Source organism: Phyllobates terribilis, unplaced genomic scaffold (assembly GCF_046119375.1).
Source record: "Phyllobates terribilis strain yellow unplaced genomic scaffold, ASM4611937v1 Scaffold_4__5_contigs__length_816908805, whole genome shotgun sequence".
NCBI classification, from domain to species: domain Eukaryota; kingdom Metazoa; phylum Chordata; class Amphibia; order Anura; family Dendrobatidae; genus Phyllobates; species Phyllobates terribilis.
The window spans coordinates 621,274,900-621,291,391 of record NW_027362764.1 but is presented as its reverse complement, the minus strand read 5'-3'; the positions used below and the strand labels follow the sequence as shown (position 1 = coordinate 621,291,391).

The following is a 16,492-nucleotide window of genomic DNA, read 5'->3' as shown; positions in this document are numbered from 1 at the left end:
TGTCTCCTGTGAGTATTGTTATGTTTGCCCCCTGCTCCAGTATGTGACTCCGGGACCTGTGAGTATTGTTATGTTTGCCCCTTGCTCCAGTATGTGACTCCGGGACCTGTGAGTATTGTTATGTTTGCCCCCTACTCCAGTCTGTGCCTCCTGTGAGTACTGTTATGTTTGCCCCCTGCTCCAGTATGTGACTCCGGGACCTGTGAGTATTGTTATGTTTGCCCCTTGCTCCAGTATGTGACTCCGGGACCTGAGTATTGTTATGTTTGCCCCCTACTCCAGTCTGTGCCTCCTGTGAGTACTGTTATGTTTGCCCCCTGCTCCAGTATGTGACTCCGGGACCTGTGAGTATTGTTATGTTTGCCCCCTACTCCAGTCTGTGCCTCCTGTGAGTACTGTTATGTTTGCCCCCTGCTCCAGTATGTGACTCTGGGACCTGTGAGTATTGTTATGTTTGCCCCTTGCTCCAGTATGTGACTCCGGGACCTGTGAGTATTGTTATGTTTGCCCCTTGCTCCAGTATGTGACTCCGGGACCTGTGAGTATTGTTATGTTTGCCCCCTACTCCAGTCTGTGCCTCCTGTGAGTACTGTTATGTTTGCCCCCTGCTCCAGTATGTGACTCCGGGACCTGTGAGTATTGTTATGTTTGCCCCTTGCTCCAGTATGTGACTCCGGGACCTGTGAGTATTGTTATGTTTGCCCCCTACTCCAGTCTGTGCCTCCTGTGAGTACTGTTATGTTTGCTCCCTTCTCCAGTGTGTGCCTCCTGTGAGTACTGTTATGTTTGCTCCCTTCTCCAGTGTGTGCCTCCTGTGAGTACTGTTATGTTTGCTACCTTCTCCAGTGTGTGTCTCCTGTGAGTATTGTTATGTTTGCCCCCTGCTCCAGTATGTGACTCCGGGACCTGTGAGTATTGTTATGTTTGCCCCTTGCTCCAGTATGTGACTCCGGGACCTGTGAGTATTGTTATGTTTGCCCCCTACTCCAGTCTGTGCCTCCTGTGAGTACTGTTATGTTTGCCCCTTGCTCCAGTATGTGACTCCGGGACCTGTGAGTATTGTTATGTTTGCCCCCTACTCCAGTCTGTGCCTCCTGTGAGTACTGTTATGTTTGCCCCCTGCTCCAGTATGTGACTCCGGGACCTGTGAGTATTGTTATGTTTGCCCCCTACTCCAGTCTGTGCCTCCTGTGAGTACTGTTATGTTTGCTACCTTCTCCAGTGTGTGTCTCCTGTGAGTATTGTTATGTTTGCCCCCTGCTCCAGTATGTGACTCCGGGACCTGTGAGTATTGTTATGTTTGCCCCTTGCTCCAGTATGTGACTCCGGGACCTGTGAGTATTATGTTTGCCCCCTGCTCCAGTCTGTGCCTCCTGTGAGTACTGTTATGTTTGCCCCCTGCTCCAGTATGTGACTCCGGGACCTGTGAGTATTGTTATGTTTGCCACCTGCTCCAGTCTGTGCCTCCTGTGAGTACTGTTATGTTTGCCCCCTGCTCCAGTATGTGACTCCGGGACCTGTGAGTATTGTTATGTTTGCCACCTGCTCCAGTCTGTGCCTCCTGTGAGTTACTGCTATAGTTGCTCATCCCTCCGTCATCTCTGGCTCTCGGTCACTTTTCCTTCCTTGTAAAGCCCCGCCCCCTTCTCTTCCACTCTCTCTCACGTCGCTCCCCGCACAGGATTGGAGGAGTCCGTGCCGATAACTGGGATAGGGAAGTGGCGCCTCACCTGCGCCTGCGCACTGCGAACAGTTTCCTGTATAAGTGACATTACACAGCTGTACTGTGCCCGGAGCTGTGTGTGTCTACCGTGCCCGGAGCCGTGTGTGTCTACCGTGCCCGGAGCTGTGTGTGTCTACCGTGCCCGGAGCCGTGTGTGTCATCTGTGCTCTGTCTGGTGAGTCTGCTGCTCTGTAACACATGAAGGAGGAAACATTACTGTGCAGGACAGCTGCAGGCGTGTGATTAAGAGCAGCGAGATTACAGGAGTTTACTCTGTGCTGTCTGACATGGATTGATAATGTCCTGGATGCATGTGCAGTTATCACACTGCTCATCTTATAGCTCTGTGTGTATTTATCACACTGCTCATCTAATAGCTCTATGTGCAGTTATCACACTGCTCATCTTATAGCCCTGTGTGTACTAATCACACTGCTCATCTTATAGCCCTGTGTGCCCTTATCACACTGCTCATCTTATAGCCCTGTGTGCACTTATCACACTGCTCATCTAATAGCTCTATATGCACTTATCACACTGCTCATCTAATAGCTCTATGTGCACTTATCACACTGCTCATCTAATAGCTCTGTGTGTATTTATCACACTGCTCATCTAATAGCTCTATATGCACTTATCACACTGCTCATCTAATAGCTCTATGTGCACTTATCACACTGCTCATCTTATAGCTCTATGTGCACTTATCACACTGCTCATTTTATAGCTCGATATGCACTTATCACACTGCTCATCTAATAGCTCTATGTGCACTTATCACACTGCTCATCTAATAGCTCTATGTGCACTTATCACACTGCTCATCTAATAGCTCTATGTGCACTTATCACACTGCTCATCTAATAGCTCTATGTGCAGTTATCACACTGCTCATCTTATAGCCCTGTGTGTACTTATCACACTGCTCATCTTATAGCTCTATGTGCACTTATCACACTGCTCATCTTATAGCTCGATATGCACTTATCACACTGCTCATCTTATAGCCCTGTGTGTACTTATCACACTGCTCATCTTATAGCCCTGTGTGTACTTATCACACTGCTCATCTTATAGCCCTGTGTGTACTTATCACACTGCTCATCTAATAGCTCTATGTGCACTTATCACACTGCTCATCTAATAGCTCTATGTGCACTTATCACACTGCTCATCTAATAGCTCTATGTGCACTTATCACACTGCTCATCTAATAGCTCTATGTGCAGTTATCACACTGCTCATCTTATAGCCCTGTGTGTACTAATCACACTGCTCATCTTATAGCTCTATATGCACTTATCACACTGCTCATCTAATAGCTCTATATGCACTTATCACACTGCTCATCTAATAGCTCTATGTGCACTTATCACACTGCTCATCTTATAGCTCGATATGCACTTATCACACTGCTCATCTTATAGCTCGATATGCACTTATCACACTGCTCATCTTATAGCTCAATATGCACTTATCACACTGCTCATCTTATAGCTCTATGTGCACTTATCACACTGCTCATCTTATAGCTCTATGTGCACTTATCACACTGCTCATCTTATAGCTCGATATGCACTTATCACACTGCTCATCTTATAGCTCGATATGCACTTATCACACTGCTCATCTTATAGCTCGATATGCACTTATCACACTGCTCATCTTATAGCTCTATGTGCACTTATCACACTGCTCATCTTATAGCTCTATGTGCACTTATCACACTGCTCATCTTATAGCTCTATGTGCACTTATCACACTGCTCATCTTATAGCTCTATATGCACTTATCACACTGCTCATCTTATAGCTCTATATGCACTTATCACACTGCTCATCTTATAGCCCTGTGTGCACTTATCACACTGCTCATCTTATAGCCCTGTGTGCACTTATCACACTGCTCATCTTATAGCCCTGTGTGCACTTATCACACTGCTCATCTTATAGCTCTATATGCACTTATCACACTGCTCATTTTATAGCCCTGTGTGCACTTATCACACTGCTCATCTTATAGCCCTGTGTGCACTTATCACACTGCTCATCTTATAGCCCTGTGTGCACTTATCACACTGCTCATCTTATAGCTCTATATGCACTTATCACACTGCTCATCTAATAGCTCTATATGCACTTATCACACTGCTCATTTTATAGCCCTGTGTGCACTTATCACACTGCTCATTTTATAGCCCTGTGTGCACTTATCACACTGCTCATCTTATAGCCCTGTGTGCACTTATCACACTGCTCATCTTATAGCTCTATATGCACTTATCACACTGCTCATCTTATAGCTCTATATGCTCTTATCACACTGCTCATCTTATAGCTCTATATGCTCTTATCACACTGCTCATCTTATAGCTCTATATGCTCTTATCACACTGCTCATCTTATAGCTCTATATGCTCTTATCACACTGCTCATCTTATAGCTCTATATGCTCTTATCACACTGCTCATCTTATAGACATATATCGCACTGCTCATCATAAATACCTGCGTGCATTCATTACCCCACTCATCTTATGTCTGTGCATATGTTATTTTGCTCCTCTTATAGCTGTATGTGAATTCATCACACTGCTCGTCCCGCGTGGCTGTGTGCCCTTGTCGCGCTGCTCGTCCCGCGTGGCTGTGTGCCCTTGTCGCGCTGCTCGTCCCGCGTGGCTGTGTGCCCTTGCCGCGCTGCTCGTCCCGCGTGGCTGTGTGCCCTTGCCGCGCTGCTCGTCCCGCGTGGCTGTGTGCCCTTGCCGCGCTGCTCGTCCCGCGTGGCTGTGTGCCCTTGCCGCGCTGCTCGTCCCGCGTGGCTGTGTGCCCTTGCCGCGCTGCTCGTCCCGCGTGGCTGTGTGCCCTTGCCGCGCTGCTCGTCCCGCGTGGCTGTGTGCCCTTGCCGCGCTGCTCGTCCCGCGTGGCTGTGTGCCCTTGTCGCGCTGCTCGTCACGCGTGGCTGTGTGCCCTTGTCGCGCTGCTCGTCACGCGTGGCTGTGTGCCCTTGTCGCATCTTGTCAGACTTTTTCCATAATCACAAGTTCACTTAGGAAATCGATGTGCTGTTGAAGCTGTGTTATTAGCCCAGGCGTCACTAGCCACCTTACCTTTAGCCTTAATACCTCAGCTGCGTGTGAAATAAAGATCACAATGTGACATCACATCTAATGATTGTCAGTGTGGTCATATTAAAACATGCGATGGATATTGAAAAAATACACTCCAGTTGGATTTTTGGTCGCAAATCATACGACTTTGACTGGTTATACTGCTTAGTAAGTCATCTGTGACCACGACTATATATGATTCCCCTTTTTCTTATTTTTTTTTTTTATTACAGACCTTGTATGAGACTTTCTATTTTGCATCTAAATTTGCTTTGTATCCTTATGTTGTGTGTACACTTGGCTGATTTCAGAGTATTAAATGAGCTCTGACTAGATACCAATCGTTTGCCGGTCATTTACCTGGCTCTTTACACAGACTGGCTGCAGAATGATTGCTAATACCATTGTTCTGTCCCCATACAGTACATGGTATTGGCAGTATGTCGCATTGGTGCAACCTGTGTGGCTGCACAGCCCCATTCTCGATTATCCACCATTGTAAGCATTATGGCGATCCCCTGAAAACCAAAATGCTTGTTCATCTGGTGATAGGATTGTCTATGGTTTATTGATTGGTCAAATTTTGCTCATGTAAATACAGGATAAAGATGATTTTTATTTTTTATTTTTCCCCAATTTATAAACTTTCAGATCACCCAGCGAGCAAACATTTAGTTTGTCGGACAATGCATGGCATGTCTACACAAGTAGATAATCCCGGTTACCCACAAGCAGTCGTTTGTTGATGATTTATTTGTCTACATACACCATTAGCCTAAAGACCCCCATACACACAATATGCACATGGCCGTTTTTTGGCCAACAGCTATCTCTGCCATCCATCACAAACGCGGGAGCACTTAGTTTGCCAAGCTTTCCTGCGTTCTCTATGAGGGAGCCGTCGCCAGACAATGGGAGAGCAAAGTGATTGTCAGTCTGAAATCTGACAGGCCCATGTACACATTATAGTATCTGCCAAATCGTTCAATGCCTCACAGTAGTCTGTGTATGAAGGCTTAACTGGGAGTCACTCCTTTATTTGCCTTCCCCATCCATCATGATCACGTGAGACTTGTTCTTTTTATATGTTGATGGACAAGTAGCCACCATATTCACATATTCTCTGTTGCTGCTTATCTTTCATGTAAGACTAATATAAAAACTGGCTTTCCACAGATGGCTTGTGTATAGCCGGCATTAGGTATTTTAGCACTTTATCCATTATTACTATATGGAGATCAAACATTGATTATGGTCGTCCATATCTATGGATTATTGTATGATCGGTGCAGGCTGTCATTTGTGCCTATTTTCCCCTAGGATAAAACTGTTGCAGTTCTACTCCAGATAATGTCGGGAGTTGTTCATGAGTTGGGGCAGGCGCTGCTCACCAGTCCTTGTTAGCGACCTCCAGTATGACCATGTATAGAAGTGCGGTCCTTCGAAAGATATGTGTGAATAGCGTATTTTGTCTGTATTTCAACATGTTTTTTTTTTGCATTTTCCTCAGTGTCTATTACTTGTAGGATGAAGAAAGTGATTACCCAATCAGACAGATTGCAACATATTGTATCTCCAGGAAAGAATGTAGAGGAACTTTGCTCTTTACTTGTGTCTACAGATATCAGCGAGCAACAGCCAGGGCCCCACAGATAAGATTAATAGTGACCAAGCATGAGTGTAAATGTGCTGTCCGCTACTTGGTGAGGACCTCTACTACAGGCCCCCATAAGCCATCATTTGGCTGACGACTGTCCTTCCCGACTCACCTGTACACAGGAGCGGTCGGCACAGCGGAGTGCTCCTGGGTCTTCTAGAACCACTCACTGTAAGGCTATGAGCACACGATGCGAATTTGGTGCGTTTTTTGTGCGTTTTTTTTTCCGTGTAGAAATGCAGCAGAAACGCGTTGCACATCTTATCCCATGACTTCCTATGACATTTTGAAAGTTCTGTGCACATGGTCAGGATTTTTTCTGCGTGGATTTTAGGTGCGGAAAAAAAATGCAGCATGACCATTTCTTGTGCGATTCCGCATGTGGATTTGCCTATACAATGCATTGGAAAAACGCATGGCAAATCTGCAAGTAAAAACGCTTCAAAAACGCGTGTAAAATCCGCATGCGTTTTTTTCTGCCAAGGACATGCTAGAATGCTCCGGAAAATTTCTGCTTCATTTCTGCATCATGGGCACATAGCAATTCCGCCGCATGAAAGACTTAAAAAGACGCTTGTTCGTAGGTCTGCAATGTTCCCCAATGATAATCCGCATGTGCTGTGCACATGCTGCGGAAATCTCCTCTGCGGATTATCATTACGGAAAAATCCGCAGCACTACCAATTATTTAGCGGAATCGCTGCGTTTTTGCCACCATTGACTTGCATTGAATCGCTTAATATCCGCATGACTACATGTGAATATTAAGCGATTCAATGCGCGGATGGTACCCGGGTCTGGAGAAGAGGAGACTCTCCTCCAGACCCAGGTACCATGATATCTGTAAAAAAAAAAAAAAAAAAAAATTATAGTTACCTTCTAATAGCCCCTGTCTTCTATCCCATACATCTTTTGGCTCCCCGGCGGCTCGCGATGGAGTAAAAGGACCATCCATGACGTTATTCAGTCATGTGACGTCGGCGGTCGCATGACCTCTCACATGACTAAATGACGTCATGGAAGGTCCTTTTACGACACCGGGGAGACCGGACGCATCGGAGAAGGAGACCGGGGGCCATCGGAGGTATAATTTTTTTTTGTTTATTTTTTACCATTTTTATTCTATTTTTTTTTTTTTTTTTTTTTTTTTACTAACTTGGTCACACTATATAAAATCCATGGATTTATATAGTGTGACCAAGTTGTCAAGCACTTTTCCAAGTGATGCTAAAATCACTTGGGAAGCACTTGACAACCTGCATGCGAAATCGCATGTGCAAAACGGATGATAAACGCTTGTCCCTGGCCAAAAAAACGCATGTAAAATCCAAATGTGTTTTTTCTGCCAGGGAGATGCAGAAACGCTCAGGAAAAATCCAGAGCATTTCTGCATCATGGGCACATAGCCTTATACTTCTCTGGTGGAAGCTTATCTCACACGGGAACTAAAAGATCAGCTGCTGGAATTCAGGCAAGATCCTGATGTCATGTGTCAGGAGACTCATGACATCAGTGTTTAAATAAAATAAATGCTCCTGTGCTGAGATAATCTTATAAATGTGCCCCTGCTGTGTACTGTGTAATGGCTGTGTCTGACCGTACAGTAACATGGTCTGATCATACCACAGCTCCTGGGTAGGGAAGGAAGGAAAAGAGTATACAGACATTACAGCAGGGGATTGCAGCTGATTCTTTCTCTGAGGTAAAACAGTGCTGAAAAACAGGCAGTGAAATGTTTTAACTCACAAAATACTCTTTTGCTTCCTCCCCTGCCCCGGAGCTGTGGTATGATCAGACCATGTTCCTGCACGGTCAGACACAGCCATTACACAGTACACAGCAGGGGCACATTTATAAGATTATCTCAGTACAGGAACATTTTATTTAAACACATCCAATTGTGGAAATTATTATAATTACAAGATCTATTGATTAAAATGTACTTTTGTTCATGGGAAAACCCCTTTAAGTACTCAACAACCGTTTTAACTTCTATTTTATAAGGTTTTCGAGATTTTAACCATTTGCACTTTGACCAGCAACAGGTATTTTGTGTGACCACGTACCCTATGGCAACAATAGACAAGGCTAGGCCTACACGATGGCATGTATTGCATTGCACCATCCGCTCTAATGACTCTCAGTGATGTCACATGGCAACTATAGCACAACTAACAAATATGTAACTAATAAATGTATACAAATATCTTTTTCACAGCTCTAAAGTAGTCCCTCCCAAGAAAATCACAGAAATGTTTGATAATTTCGACCAGTGCCGCTGTGTAGCCCTAAATGTAAAGGGCTTGTCTGGTATTAAAAAATGTTTTTTTTCTTGGGCATGGGGCATTGTAAAATAACAAATGAAGGCATACTCACTTGCTGTCATCTCCTGTGACTCCAGCATCAGCGGTTCGAGTGGTCATCCTCTGGATTGTTGGAATTTGAGATTGGCTGCAGTGGTTTTTGGTTTTTTTTCTGGTCGCTTCTAGAACTGGCGCTGATCACCGGAGTGGCATGTGATGGATCCACGTGGGTGACAGCAGACGAGTACGCGTCTGTGTTCTTGCTTATTGTTTTTGTTTTTTTTTCGCCACTGGTTATTATAAGTGTTATAACACTGGACAACTCGTTTAACGTTCCATATATTAATGAAGGGATGAACTAATTTCAGTTTACAGAAAAGCACCATAAATTGAGCATGCTCCAGTTTAAAAAAAGAAAAAATTAAAGTTGGTGGGATGGCGCCAGCGTAGCCTAACGTAGATGGCAGAAATTTAAAGAGCACATTTTAAGGTGAATATACACATTTGCTGATCGGTGGACGTTTAATATCCTGTTTACACTGGCAGACAGCACTTTAGTTGCCATTGTCCTCAACAGCACAGGTACTGTTTATACCAAACAGTGCAAAATATCTTTTGCTCAAAAGATTATTTCATCCGATTTTATTTTGCTCATTTATTGGGTGATTGGCAGGATTATTGTGAAATGAGCAAATGCTCATTCACAATAATGTTGCAATGTAAATGGCAGCTCAATGTTCTATTCCCTGTAGGTTATAGGTCTTTCAGATAAAGATCTAAGCACCACAATCCCACTTTGAATTTTTGAGACAAAGGACCTGATTCATTAAGACTGGCATTGTTCACACTAGTTTTGATAAGGAGATGTGGTGTACAAGTCTGTGCACATCTCCACAAATCCTACTACAGTCTCTGCTGGAGTAAGATTTGTGGTGTATCAAACGCCGCCACTCGTCATGATGAATTTGGCGAGCTGTGGTCACCCTGCCCAGTCCTGCCCCAGCTCTAGCCACTTTCTCAGAGCTGGGCGAAAATTGTGTGAGAACGCCAAAAGTCACATAATTTTAGCAGAGCTTTCAGTTGAGCCAAAATTATGCGACTTTTAAAATCTTTTTACAACCGAATACTGGTGTAATAGCTTTGATGGATCAGGCCCAAAATGTTTAAAGTAAGTTCCATTTCCTTATTGATCGCCAGGTGATACTGATTTGATTTAGATTGATGTTCTTTGTGTGTCCAGCATTAAGGAGACAACAGGATGCAAGATTCTTTATTGAGGTTTAGGAGTAATAAGATCTCAAGCTGCTTATTTCGTAGACTTAGAAATAGTAGAACTCTTATCTTGGTGCCTTGGACTTAACACGGGTAGTATTTTCTTGTAGTTCACATGGCTCAGAATATTTACCTAAAGTATAGATTGCAATAAGGCTTCTAAAGCTTTGTTCACATCTTCGCTTATCATTTAGGTTTATTTGCTCCATTTTAAGCCCCCTGCACACAGTAGATAGCGGTCAGCTATAACATCATAAGGCCAACAGATATCCATTATGTACGGGGGAGAGGGGTAGCTTAAGATGGAACAGAACATAAGTTTGTCTTCTGACTCCTCTACATTGTAGCACTCGGCTTCGGCTCAGCTGGTAGACCCCATTTACTATTATAGACCACTGTCTAAAATGTGTTTTTATGCTTTAGCAGTAGAAGAGTTTACTGGGATTAACTAATGTCGCTAAGGCAGTAAATTCCATAAAATGACATCCACCTTACTTTCTTGATTAACCCTGTTACACATAGTGGTCTCACACGGTGAGGTGGATTTTCTAAGCCCAAGGTCTTGGTGGGCACATGGGTGTCGGTGCAGCAGCCAGGTGGACACGAAAAATACAAACTAAAAGTTTAAAGTCCTGAAAACCATAGAGAAGCAGGCGGGACGCTGGAAACCGCTTGCAGGCGAAAGTCATCCAGGAGACCATAGGCATGCAGGCCGGATGCTGGAAACCACTAGCAGGCGGGAGACATCCAGGAGGCCAAAGGCACACAGGCGGGATGCTGGACACTACAGGCATTCAGGGAACATGCAGGAGATCCCAGGCAAACAGTTGCTGAAGACCTTGGGCAGAAAGGAGGCGTCATAGAGACGTAGACAGAACGCCGGGGAAACTAGAAAGTTTGGAAGTCGCAGGCAGCAAGGAAGATGTCCTGGAAATGGCAGGCATGTTGCGATACTGAAAACTGCAGTCAGGTAGATGAGCAAGTTTACTGGAAACCACCGGTAAATAGGTGAGGTCCTCCATTGACTGGTAACAAGGTTACTGGAAACTGCAGACAAGCAACTTATGGACGGGGATCCAGAGACAGCCAGGAAATATTCTGATGACTGGGGACTGGAACCTTGCACCAACAACTAAGAGATACTAGCAAGTCTTTGAGCAATACCAAATCTTGGGATGCCTTAAATAGGCCCAGGAGACTCAACACATGGGAGCACGCTGGGCTATTTACAAAGCCAAACGTGGAGCACAAGAAAATCTTAACAGACCGAGGCATGTGCGTAACAAACCTCCTGTCAGTCTGCTCCTTAAGGTATTCAGTAGGTAAATAGTGGTTGTTTTGGTGGCTTTTAGACAACATTTTTGGTAACCCAAATATCTCCTTAAAGAGGTGGTCCATTACATTGTATAATGCGCACATTGATTTACACCTTTTAAATAAAGTATTTTTGTAAATACCTTTTGCTGCCATATGTACCTATGAGCGGCGCTATCGCTTCTCGCTCAGTTTGCATCATGTGACCCCGAGCTGCAGCCGCTGCTGATGTCACGTCGACTTCCGGATTTCCTGGATTCACCCAGGCGTGACTCAGTTGCACGCACCCCCATTGATTGACTGACTGATAACGTTTCACTGCAGCCCAGCACTGCTAACAGGCACATATGGCAGCAGAAGATAATTACAAAAATACTTAATTTAAAAGGTGTAAATCAATGGGCGCATTACACAATGTAGTGGACCACCTCTTTTAAGATTAGCCTTCACTGGAAACAAGGGATCTTGCCTAATCACTTGAAACCAGATTCATGCCCATGTCCTTCCTCCACAAAATATCGTCATATTTCATTACTGTGGTTGGCGTTCTCCTTTTATCTTCTTATCGCAGATTCATCCTTTTGACTGCCAGCTAGTGAAATGTGATTCATCACTCCAGAGAACACTACTTTCACTACTCCAAAATCCAGTTTCTGCACTTTTTACACCCCCTCCAGTTGAGTCTTATCATTGTACAAGGTGAGCTTAGATTTGTGTTCCACTGCTCCTCCTGGAAACTCCTTCTATAAAGCTCACAATGTACAGTTCTTGTGGCAATTGTTAGATGCCACAGGCTTCTGCAATATATTGATTGATCTATTTCTTTTAGACTTTTTCACTTCATAATTGGAGTTGAATAAAGATTCACAGTCCATGCCACCAGACCAGAGCTCCTATCCACCAGCATTCCTGGAGCTTCTTCTGATTAGTAGGCAATGCACAACACCATCCATGTGTCACGCCACAATGAGAGGTTACGCTGGGCCTACTAAGAGACAAAATTGTGACTCCTTACCCCATCTGTCATAGGATAGACCCAACTGGGTTGCAGAGGAGTCCATCACTTAGAAAGGAAGAAACATATATTTTTTTTTCCGGGACACATTTGTACTTAGTAAATTTAGCTCGATATGTTTTGCGTTTTATTTTTGAAAATATTGGCGTTTTGGCGACAAACTTGAAAAATTCACAATATTGAAGCTTCAATTTTTTTTATCCTTAAACCAGTTAGTCATGCTGTACAAAATGATTAATAAATAACTTCCCACATGTCTATATCTGCATCATTTTTCAAATGTAATTTTATTTTGTTAGAAGGGTTAAAAGATTAGCAGCAATTTCCTCCCCCCCCCCCTCCCCCAAGACATTTACAAAACCTGATTCTTTAGGTTTTTTTTTTTTAAATTTTTACAAAAAATGACAACGGAAAATCATGGCTGTGGAGTCGGTAAGCCAAACCTCCGACTCCCTCATACATGGCTCATGTTTAACTGATAAATTCACTGTAGCACAGATTCATCTCAGCTAAAAGTCTAGACCGTTAGATCAGGAATAAGACAGACATTTATAGGACATTTCATAACTTTCCCAAATTCTTATGAAAAAATATTCCCCGCAAGCTGCATTGAATTACTGCACCCAATTTATTATATATTTTAGGAGTTGGAGTCAGTCCACTCCACAGCCCTGAGGAAAATGGACCCCAAAATATGTTACCCAGATTCTTCTGAGCTCTCTGATATCAAACGTGGTAAGAAACCTCTATTTGGACAAACGGCAGCGCTCTGAAGGGAAGGCGCACCATTTTGAATTTTGGAATACAAATTTGTCTGAAATAGATTGCGGGCACCATTTTGCATTTGCACAGCCCCTAAGGTGCCTAAACAGCAGAGGCCTCCAACAAGTGACCCCATTTTCGAAACTACACCCTTCTATGATTTTTTTCAGGGGTATAATGAGCATTTTGAACCCACATGTACGACACAGAATTTGATAACATTAGGTCATTATTATTATTATTATTTATTATTAATTTTTTTTTTTTTTCAAGAGTAAAAAACCTAAAAATTGGACCCTACAGTTTCTAACACACTTTCTTCTGAGCCCAGCTTTACCCCACATGTAGTCAAAAAGTACTGTTTGGACGCATGGCATGGCTTGAAAGGGAAAAAGCGACATTTGGAAACTAGAAACATCAAGGGCTGCGTTGAGCATGTTGAACTCATAGGTACTTCACAGAACTTTTTAAAATGTAGATGTGAAAATTACCTTGTTTTTGGGTTGTTTTTTTTTCCACTAAAATGTTGTTGCCCCAAATTTGTAATTTTGACAATGGAAAATAGGTGAAAACAAAACCCCAAATTGATGCAGTTTGCACACAGCGATACTTGCCTCTTAGAAAACAGATTCTGTTTGAACAGATTGTGGGCTCCATTTGTCAAGCCCTGAGGTGTCAAAACAGGAGAAACCCCATACAAGTGACCCCATTTTGGAAACTAGACCCTTCAAGGAATTTATCTATGGGTGTACTGAGCATTTTTTTTAGCCTACATGTGATTCAAAAAACTTTAAAACATTTAGATGTGAAAACAAAAAATTACTTTTTTTCCACTTATTGTAGCGCCCCCATACATTGTGCCAGTTTTTGCTTCTGGCGACATGCACCCTGTGAATTAATTGCGCTCGCCCCAATACAATAATGCCAAACATGTGCCTGCTTGCTTCGGTTTAGGCACAGTGGGGCTCAGAAGGAGGGGGACATTTTGGATTTGGGAGCGCAGATTTCACTGGATTTTATGAGGGGGTGTTGATGTCACTTTTCCATAGTCTTTGTTCTACCAGTAAAGTGGGAACCCCCTATATGAACCTGAATGGGAGCTGGTTCTGTGCAGGATAAGTTGGGGTTTTTATTGGTAACATTTTGGGTACATAATATTTTTTGATGCTCCCAGAATAAGGCTGGGATCACATTCTTGTGTTCTACGCTGAGCACTTATGTCAGGGTTTCCTTGTAAATTCCACAAAAAAATACAATTCAGGCACCCGATGCAACCACCCACCATAATGAAGCCAAAGGAGATGGAGTCCATTTGGCGTCTTTTCAATGGTAGCCATCTTTTTAGGCTTTTAAGTGATAAGACGGCTTTCTTCTTTGAGTAGGTACGATTACAGCAATACGATATTTATATAGGGTTTTTTATGTTTAGCTACTATCTCACAGTAAAAAAAAGTTGTTTTTTTTAAAAATTGTCTTGTCGCTATATTCTGAGGGCTTATTTTTGTGTGCAAAGAGTTGGAGATTATTTTGGTATTATTTTAAAGTACATAATGTTTTTCGATCGCTTTTTATTCAGATTTTTCAGACCCAGAATGAACAAAAAACATCAATTCAGTATATACTGCAAGGTGGCTGCCAGATACATAGTGGATGGGAGATATGTATCACAGAGGTACATGTTCTCTGTGATAAAAACCTGGAGTAATTCTTTAGTACGCATAGTACTAGAAGGGGTTAATCGTCCATGTTATGGTCAGGTCTTATTGTGAGCAGCTGTCACACTGTCACAGAATACTGGAGGTAGGGGGCCTAAGCTGACCCTAAGCTGGGGCCCTGACTAATCCCTCAACCTGGAGGTACTGTTAAAGGTACAGAGGTCCAGGCCGCCAGCGTAACCCCTACCTCCTGAGGATCCCTGCACCTCAGTAATCTAGTCCTGAGAAGGACCCCGATCACAACAATTGGGAACCAGAAATAATATGCCCACACACAGTATTTAGACGAACGAGACAGTACAAGGGAAAAACCAAAACCACCTTGCATACAACTTCTACACAACTACAACAGAGGGAACACCAACGGGAAAGGAGATAAAGCGAGGAAAGGGAAAAAACACTTCCAAATACACTTATCTCAGCAACTCCAAACACCACGATCCGCTCTGTAAGTCTGAATGAAAAGCTTTCACCGACACCTCCCAAACAGACCTGCAGGGATATGAAGGAGTCTCACTAAAGAAGCATTGATTGCAGCTGGGCGAGGCTGGACCTCAGCTAGCCCAGAGAGAGAGAGAATTAACTCCTTCACTGCCGAAAAAACACAAAGCACCAACAAGTCAGCTGCGAGAAGTCAGGCTGTGTACTCGTGACGATCTTCGTGGCAACACACCCGTGACAGCAGCTGAAGTGTTAAGGCGTGTCATACCTGCACCCCTGGGTGTGGTTCACATTGAAAAATGGGACCTGTTTGTGACACATGGTTCTGTGTATGGAGGTGTGTGTAGACTTAATTGGCTGTAAGCCGTAATCCTTAACATTAACAGAAATAAACACTTGAAATAGATCACTCTGTTTGTAATGACTCTATATAATATAGGAGTTTCACTTTTTGTATTGAAGAACTGAAATAAATTAACGTTTTGATGATATTCTAATTTTGTGAGAAGTGTGTGTATGTATGTGTGTATGTATATATATATATGTGTATGTATGTATATGTGTGTGTTTATTTCTGTTAATGTTGATGATTATGGCTTACAGCCAATGAAAACACAAGTCATTATCTCATTAAATTAGAATAATTAACAAAAAACACCTGCAAACGCTTCTAATGCGTTTAAAAAGGTCCATTAGTCTCTTTCAGAATGCTCCACAATCATGGGGAAGACTGCTGACTTGACAGATGTCCAGAAGGCAGTCATTGACACACTCCACAAGGAGGGTAAGCCGCAAAAGGTCATTGCTAAAGAAGCTGGCTGTTCAGAGTGCTGTATCCAAGCATATTAATGGAAAGTTGAGTGGAAGGAAACAGTGTGGTAGAAAAAGGTGCACAAGCAACTGGGATAACCGCAGCCTTGAAAGGATTGTTAAGAAAAGGTCATTCAAACGTGGGGGAGATTCACAAAGAGTGGACTGCTGCTGGAGTCATTGCTTCAAGAGCCACCACACACAGACATATCCAGGACATGGGCTACAAGTGTCGCATTCCTTGTGTCAAGTCACTCATGAGCAATAGACAACGCCAGAAGCGTCTTAACTGGGCCAAGGAGAAAAAGACCTGAACTGTTGCTCAGTGGTCAAAGGTGTTATTTTCAGATGAAAGTAAATTTTGCATTTCATATC

The 16,492-nt window shown here is 43.3% G+C and overlaps 1 protein-coding gene across 2 annotated transcripts in view; it reads left to right on the top strand.

Annotated features, from left to right (window-relative positions):
• The first annotated feature begins 1,695 nt into the window (after nt 1–1,695).
• Nucleotides 1,696–16,492, top strand: part of SDR16C5 (short chain dehydrogenase/reductase family 16C member 5) — a 63,275-nt gene continuing 48,478 nt past the window's right edge. The window contains exons 1-2 of one of the 2 annotated variants that reach the window (XM_073679320.1): nt 1,696–1,832; nt 1,883–1,898. The gene's annotated coding sequence lies outside the window, so the exon portion shown is untranslated. Of the gene's footprint in view, nt 1,899–16,492 lie in introns of both variants that reach the window. The other variant, XM_073679319.1, reaches the window with a different exon arrangement.